The 8,990-nt window shown below is 36.4% G+C and overlaps 2 pseudogenes; one reads left to right on the top strand and one right to left on the bottom strand.

Moving 5' to 3' along the window:
- The first annotated feature begins 1,286 nt into the window (after positions 1-1,286).
- Positions 1,287-2,070, top strand: LOC115846749 (bromodomain testis-specific protein-like; annotated as a pseudogene).
- A 2,155-nt stretch (positions 2,071-4,225) lies between these two features.
- Positions 4,226-6,771, bottom strand: LOC115846750 (uncharacterized; annotated as a pseudogene).
- Positions 6,772-8,990: the final 2,219 nt, after the last annotated feature.

The raw sequence follows: 8,990 nt of genomic DNA, 5'->3' as shown, positions 1-8,990 counted from the left end.
CCATGCCTCTTGACTTTACTTCTCCTGTACGTGTTACTACCAACAAACTGCCTCAGTCTTTACATTGTGCACCTTCTCTTTATATTTTCTTTCTTTTTTTTATGGTTTCTTTTTATTTCTTGCTTCTGCTTACTCACACTTTGACGTATGAGTCACTCTCAGCTTCTCTTGTTGCTAGCAAATGATAGAATTTCCCCATATTTACTGTCTAGTTCATCACCTCTGTTTTGATAGAACTTTTCATGTTGGACACATTTATAAACCACCACAAACCTCAGAAAAAGGCTGGATGTAGAGTAAGAATATACTCCTTCAGAGGGGGCTGTGTTATTGGTAGGAACTGACTTGAGAAATACTCTTCAGATTTGCTCTTCTTAGGGATAATTTCAATATATGTGCAAGAGCAAGACTTTGTATATTAGTTAGGCAGGCTATTTAGTTTTCAAGTAACAGAAAACTAACTGGAATAACTTAAGCAAAAAAAAAAAAAAGGTAGAATAAGAAGAAAAAAAAGAAATTAATTACTAAGAAACTACAGTGGCTCAGTTCCCAGGCTCAGATAATGGCTGAACAACAAATAATCTTAAGAAAGCCAAGAAAATCTAGAACTATGGTCTCCGATGCTGTCAGAACTGTCTCTTCATCTTTCATCTTTTCTTCTTTCTTTACTACACTTTATTTTATGACTTGTTTTCCCTATAAAAGGAGGTATATACCCAACAACTCTAGACTTCTATCCTTATGTCTTTGTGACTGGAAAGCAAAAGGCTGTTAACTGATATCTCTAGTTAGAAAAATCTCAAAAAATGGCTGTCTCAGGTTGGTTTAAGTGTCTATCCCTTGACTATCAATGGTGCCCATTGTGGTAGGGTCACATGAGAGAATGGCAGTTCCTACTCAGTCTATATGGCTAAACTGGAAGGAGGGGAAACTGCCTAAAAAGAAATGTGGGAAAGAAGGTATTACAGTCATAGTAATGACAGTGAATATAATCCAAGATTACAATAGTGACTGAAGTGATCTATTAATAAACATTTATTCTTGTTATCCTCACCAACTGCACATTCATAACATGTTTATACAGTAATCTGGATTGCAAACTTTACTTAAGAGAACACTTGTAAAACTTGATTCTTTTTAAAATATAATTTATAATAAAAATAGGCCATTGGAAGTGGTTCCCGAATGAATGAAAACAGCAGCAGTAGCAGCATCAGTAGCTCATCAGAGTCTGAAAGTAGTAGCAGTGATTCAAGTTCTTCAGACGCAGTGATTCCGAATCAGAAATGTTTCCTAAATTTACTGGAGTAAAACAGAATGATTCTTCTTCTAAAGAGAAAGTAAAGATACAATCTTCTGTGCAAGATACAACCTCTGGGAAAACTAGCCTGGTTCATCAGACTACATGTTCAGGTGGAACACCACCAAATCACCACCAGTTAGTTATCAAGTTATCAAGAATCAGAATGTTTACAGAGTGTGGAAAATATTTCACTTTTACAAATTCTGCCTCTTTCAGATAATCCTGAACAATGCTTGAATGGCCTAACTGTGATGCATCAGTCTGGTGATAATGACACAGTGGTGTTAGAATCAGAATGCCAAGTTCCAGTGCAAAAGGATATAAAGATCAAGAATGCAGATTCTTGGAAAAGTTTAGGCAAACCAGTCAAAACATCAGGGGTAATGAAATCATCAGATGAACTCTTCAACCAATTTAGAAAAGCAGTGATAGAAAAGGAAGTGAGAGCTCAAACACAGGAACTAATACAGAAACATCTGGAACAGAATACAAAGGAACCAAAAGTATTTCAAGAAAATCAAAGGGACCATGGCTTCACTCTAGAATTTTTTCCAAATAAAATGCAAAACAAGTGTCTTGGAGAAGAGCAGAAAGAACGTCAGCAGTCACTGTAAGCTCAAGATGGAGGCAAACTCTGGCTTCTCAAAGACTGTAATTTAGCAAGGGGGAAAGAGCAAGAGTGGAGGAGAAGAGAAGCAATGGCTGGTACCATTGATATGACTCTTCAAAGTGACATTATGACAATGTTTGAAAACAACTTTGATTAAAACTAGGTTTTTTAATTAACCATCAACTTAAATGAATAATACAAAAGATTAAAATGCAAATGGTAAAATGATTGCTTTCAGACACCAAGATACCAATCTTATATTGTATTTCGACTGCTCTAAGATGATTAAACAATTTTCACTTAAAAAAAAATAATAAATAAAAAATAATTTATAATAAAAATAGATGAATGCATTCTAAGTCAGAGCATTACTATGACTATGTATATAATTTCAAATAACTGAATACTAAAAACATGCAGTAAATTCTTCAATTGTTTGGAAATATAATCTAGATGTAGTATGGTGAAACAACTTCATTGTGTAACTTAAAGCATTTGAATTAACAAAAGAAAATTTCAGTAGTAATTGTTTCCTGAAGTCTTGATAATTTAAGTATCTTCAAATCCATATGCATATATGATAAATAAATAACATCTGGGAATTTGAAAATTGTGTGATATTTAAAGATAATTTCTTAAGATTTAAAATATTACTATGCAATAGTGTTATTTCTCCCCTAAATTTTCCTTAAAAATCCCTACAATAAATCTCAAGTCAACATTTAAGATATAAGTCTATTATTATGCTATAACTTATTTCTAAGAGTAGCATAACTTCTCATATTAAATGGATATTTTTGAAAAGTTTATATGAATGTTTAGATACCATAATGTCAAGCTTCCTTCTTGCCTCAGAAACACATGAAGTGACATTTGTGACTCAGTAATATGGGACTGAAATAAAAGATGAAACTATATAACATAATTTCTCATTATTCACAGTATGCAATTTCAAAATTTCATTTAAAAAGTAGGATGTCCTTTGAATATAACACAGAATCATATCTCTACCTGATCAAGAAATGTAGTCTTCTAATAAAATTAATATCATGGCTGTATTACAATGAATAAAGGCTGAGATATTTTATCATTTCTATTAACATTACTAATAATGACAAAATAAGTAACTAAAATAGAATATGGATTTAGGGAGGGAGGGAGGGAGCGAGAAAAAAGGAAGGAAGGAAAAGATGAAAGGAAATCTATGCTCAAAGATAGAGTAATTAAAAAGAAAACTTCACTGAATTTTGAACCAAAGTAATTAAAAAATTGAATTTTTATACCCAAGCACATGCAAAATTTCAGGAAGTAGTATTAAAGAAGAACTACACTTAGACAAGTGATGGAAAAATTTTTAAATTACAGGGAAAAAAAGGAAACTCTGTTAATCTCCCATAAAGAGAAAAAGCACAATAGCTATGAAAGAGAATCATACTGTCACTGAATTTCTCATTTGTATAAGTGTAAGTTATACTGTAGGAGAATATCTCAAGAATGGAAAGAAAATGATTGTAAGGCAAGAAACACATGCTCAAGCAAGATAGCATTCATATGGGAAGATAAAATGAAATATTTTCAGCCGTACGAGTTGTATTAAACAGGACTTTCTTAGTTATAAGTGACAGAAACCCATCAAGAATAGTTTATATAACTGAAAAATCCAAAGGTAGACTTGAAGAATAGCTAGATTGATAAGGTCAAAATTTTCATTAAGAATTTCATTATCTCCATATTTTGGTTCTATGTTTGCATCATTCTCAGAAAGACTTTGCTCTTATAGTTGAAAGGTAACCACAGCAACTAGAAATTAACACCTCAGTGGAAAGAGAGCCACTTTTTTTCACTCTTTCTAAAAAAGTCCCAGGCATGACTATAACCAGTCCAAACTAGGTCATGTTCTCATCCCTGAACCAATTACTGTGAGTGTCTGATTAGCTGATCATGGATTGGTGCCCAGTTCTTCAGTGAGAGATGATGTTGTCTTGACCACAACCATATAAACGAGAGAAGGGGAAAGATGATCATTGAAAGGAAATTTTAAATTCCATTAGAAAAATAAGATAAAATAGAAAATGGATAGTCACAAAACAAAAACGGTCCATGTATTAGTCAGAATTTTCCAGAGAAACAAAACACTCAATATATCCTTATATATTAATAAGGAATAATCCCACACAATTATGGAGGCAGACAAGTCCCTAGGGTCTCGGCCTAGATTGAAATGTTGTAGTTTTGAATTGATCTTAATCAAAGGGCATAGTAATACTAAGAGATGTGTTAAGTGGTCTCCTGTATTGGAAACACAATCTCCTTTACTCCATGTGGAGTAGTAGTCCAATTTCCCTTTGGTAATCAGGATCAATCACTGCAGCCAACACCATAACTTCCTGCTTTATCTGTTGATTCAGAGGAATAAGGAGCCCAAAGTGGCTGGAGCCAGTTTTAATTTTTACTTCAGTGGAATCATTGGTGTATTTCATGATGGAAGCATTTCTCTCTAAGATCACTAGACCTGAAAAACATAAGCTCACAGGCATAGGAAGCCAAAATTTTGCTAGTAGGTTATTTGGGGTAACAGTGAGTGGGGCCATTTCCACCCCTTTATTCCTGGACCCATGAATCCTGGCTGTGAGAGAAACAGTACTATATATTGGATGCAATTTATAGCACATAGAGTGTTCTAGAGAACCTTACACCAGCCCTGCAAGGTGTTTCCACTTAGCTGGCACTGTAACTGAGTCTTCAAAAGGCCATTCCACCTTCCATCGTATCAAGCTATATCCTGCATGGTAGTGAAGAACGTGGTAAAACCAGTGAATTCCATAAGCATGGGCCCACTGTCACACACTATTTGCTGTGAAGTGAGCTCCTTGATCAGAAGTGATGCTGTGTAGAATGCCCTAATAGTGGACAAGGCATTCTGTAAGTCCACAGATGGTAGTTTTGGCAAAAGTATTGTGTGCAAGGAAGGCAAATCCATATTGAGTGTCTACTCCAGTAAAAACAAAACACTGCCCCTTTCATCATGTACATGGTCCAGTGTAATCAATATGGCCCAGGTAGCTGGCTGAGTGACTACCCAGGGATTGCTGTCATTCAGGAGACTCATTGTTGGTCTCTGCTGCTGGCAGATTGGACACTCAGCAGTGGCTGTGCCCAAGTCAGCATTGCTGAGTTGAAGTTCATGTCGCTGAGCCTATGCATAACCTCCATTTCTGCCACCATGACCACAATGTTCATGAGTCCATTGAGTGATGATAGGAGTGGTTAGGGAGAGGCTGACTGGTACTCACAGAACAGGTCATTCTATCCACTTGATTATTAAAATTCTTCTCTACTGAGATCACCTTTTGATGACCATTCACAAAGGACACAATTATCTTCATATGGTTTGCCCATTCAGAGACATCTATCCATATACCTTTCTCAAATTTCTATGTCACCCATGTTTCTTCCAAGTCCCTGACTATCTAGCCAAATCATTGGCCTCAGCCCATGAATCAGTATATAATTGCACATCCAGCCATTTCTCCTTCAAAAAAAAAGTAAGCAATTAGGTGCACTACTGAAAGTCTGTCTACTGGGATGATCTCCCTTCACCACTATCCTTCAACTATGTTCCAGAAAGGAGCTGCAGTGCTGCAGCTCTCCACCTGTAGATGGTACCTGAATTTCACACAAAACCATCAGTAAACCAGGCCTGATTCTTGTCTTCCTCTGTCAACTGATGGTAGGGAACTCCCCATGAAACCATAGGTGTAGGCTGTGAGAGAGACAGCAATGTAGCAGGAATGGGGACCATGGACATTTTGGCCACTTCTTCATGTAACTTATACCTTCAAGGCCTGCTCTGGCCCAGTTAGTTATAAACCACTTCCATTTGATGATGGAATGCTTCTGTGTATGTGCAATTGTATAACTTGGTGGATCAGATAACACCAAGTTCAGGATGGAAAGCTCACAGCACATGGTAACTTGGTGGCCTACTGTTGCATTCAGTCTTTATTAAGGCCCAGTTGCAGGCAAAAAAAAAAAAAAAAAGTGTCTCAAAAGGAGAGTAGCTACCTTAAGAGGATGGCACAGTTTTGTTGCAAAATCCTAAAGGCATGCACTAAGATTCACCTATAGGGACCTTCCAAAGGCTCCACAGAGCATCCCGATCTGCCACCGACATTTCAAGTACCATTGGATCTGCTGGATCATATGGTCCAAGTGATGTAATTGCTTGCACAATAGCTTGGACCTGCTGCGGAACTTTCCCTTCTTCTGTGCCCCACTTAAAACTAGCAGCTTTTTGGGTTACCCAGTACATGGGCAAAAGTAACACACCCAAATGAGGAATATATTGCCTCCAAAATCCAAAGAGGTCCACTCAGCATTGTGTTTCTCCTTTAGTTGTTGGAGGGGCTAGATGCAACAATTTGTTCTTCACCTTTGAAGGGATAGCTCAACATACCCCATAACACTAGACACGTAGATATTTCACTGAAGTAGACAACCTATAAGAGTTTGTTAGATTTATTCCCCATCCTCTGATAAGCAAATGTCTTGCCAATAAGTAGGCTGTTACTTCTGGTTTACTAGGTTCAATCAGCATAAATTTATCAATGTAATGGATCAGTGTGAAAACTTGCAGAAGGAAAAGGCGACTAAGATCCACATGAACTAAATAATGACATAGGGCCAGATAGTAGACATACCTCTGAAATAGGACAGTAAAAGTATATTTCTCACCTTGCCAGCTGAAAGAAAACTGCTTCTGGTCATCTTTATTAACAGGTATGGAGAAAAAGCATTTGTCCATTTCTTCCAGGTTGTCCATTTTATTGGCATATAGGTGCTTGTAGTAATCTCTCATGATCCTTTGTATTTCTGCAATGTCAGTAGTTACTTCTTTTTCATTTCTAATTCTAATAATTTGAGTCTTCTCCCTATTTTTCTTGATGAGTCTGGCTAATGGTTTATCAATTTTGTTTATCCTCTCAAAGAACCAGCTTTATTTTTATTGATCTTTGCTATTGTTTCCTTCATTTCTTTTTCATTTATTTCTGCTCTGACTTTTATGATTTATTTCCTTCTGCTAACTTTGGGGTTCTGTGATCTTTCTCTAAAGGCTTTAGATGTAAGTTAGGTTGTTTATTTGAGATGACTCTTGTTTCTTGAGGTAAGTTTGTATTGCTATAAACTTCCCTCTTAAAACTGCTTTTCCTGCATCCCATAGGATTTGGGTCATAATTTTTTTTTTAAACATATTTATTGGAATAAAATTGCTTTACAAAGGGGTGTTAGTTTCTGCTTTACAACAAAATGAATCGGTTATATATATATATATATATATATATATATATACACATATGTTCCAATATCTATTCCCTCTTGCGTCTCCCTCCCTCCAACCCTCCCTATCCCACCCCTCCAGGCGATCACAAAGCACCGAGCTAATCTCCCTGTGCTATGTGGCTGCTTCCCACTAGCTATCTACCTTATGTTTGTTAGTGTATATATGTCCATGCCTCTCTCTTGCTTTGTCACAGCTTACCATTCCCCCTCCCCATATCCTCAAGTCCATTCTCTAGTAGGTCTGTGTCTTTATGCCTGTCTTACCCCTAGGTTCTTCATGACATTTCTTTTTCTTAAATTCCATATATATGTGTTAGCATATGGTATTTATCTCTCTCTTTCTGACTTACTTCACTCTGTATGACATACTCTAAGTCTATCCACCTCATTACAAATAGCTCAATTTCGTTTCTTTTTATGGCTGAGTAATATTCCATTGTATATATGTGACACATCTTCTTTATCCATTCATCCGATGGTAGACATTTAGGTTGTTTCCATCTCCAGGCTATTGTAAATAGAGCTGCAATGAAAAATTTGGTTCATGACTCTTTTTGAAGTATGGTTTTCTCAGGGTATATACCCAGTAGTGGGATTGCTGGGTCATATGGTAGGTCTACTTGTAGTTTTTTAAAGAACTTCCATACTGTTCTCCACAGTGGTTATATCAATTTACATTCCCACCAACAGTGCTAGAGGGTTCCCTTTTCTCCACACTCTCTCCAGCATTTATTGTTTCTAGATTTTTTGATGATGGCCATTCTGACCAGTGTGAGATGATATCTCATTGTAGTTTTGATTTGCATTTCTATAATGATTAGTGATTTTGAGCATTCTTTCATGTTTTTGTTGGCAGTCTGTATATCTTCTTTGGAGAAATGTCTATTTAGGTCTTCTGCCCATTTCTGGATTAGGTTGTTTGTTTTTTGTTATTAAACTGCATGAGCTGCTTGTAAATATTGGAGATTAATCTTTTGTCAGTTGCTTCATTTGCAAATACTTTCGCCCATTCTGAGGGTTGTCTTTTGGTCTTGTTTATGGTTTCCTTTGTTGTGCAAAAGCTTTGAAGTTTCATTAGGTCCCATTTGTTTATTTTTGTTTTTATTTCCATTTCTCTAGGAGGTGGGTCAAAAAGGATCTTGCTGTGATTTATGTCATAGAGTGTCCTGCCTATGTTTTCCTCTAAGAGTTTGATAGTTTCTGGCCTTATATTTAGGTCTTTAATCCATTTTGAGCTTATTTTTTGTATGGTGTTAGGGAGTGATCTAATTTCATACTTGTACATGTACCTGCCCAGTTTTCCCAGCACCACTCTTTGAGAGGCTGTCCTTTCTCCACTGTACATTCCTGCATCCTTTATCAAAGATAAAGTGACCATGTGTGCATGGGTTTATCTCTGGGCTTTCTATCCTGTTCCATTGATCTATCTTTCTGTTTTTATGCCAGTACCATACTGTCTTGATTTCTGTAGCTTTGTAGTATAGTCTGAAGTTAGGGAGGCTGATTCCTCTGGCTCCATTTTGCATTCTCGAGATTGCTTTGGCTATTCGGGGTCTTTTGTGTTTCCATACAAATTGTGAAATTTTTTCTTCTAGTTCTGTGAAAAATGCCAGTGGTAGTTTGATAGGGAATTAATTGACTCTGTAGGTTGCTTTAGGTAGTATCGTCATTTTCACAATGTTGATTCTTCCAATCCAAGAACATGGTATATCTCTCAATCTATTTGGATCATATTTA

Source organism: Globicephala melas, chromosome X, assembly GCF_963455315.2.
Source record: "Globicephala melas chromosome X, mGloMel1.2, whole genome shotgun sequence".
In the NCBI taxonomy this organism is placed as follows: domain Eukaryota; kingdom Metazoa; phylum Chordata; class Mammalia; order Artiodactyla; family Delphinidae; genus Globicephala; species Globicephala melas.
This window is presented reverse-complemented; position numbering and strand designations above follow the sequence as displayed.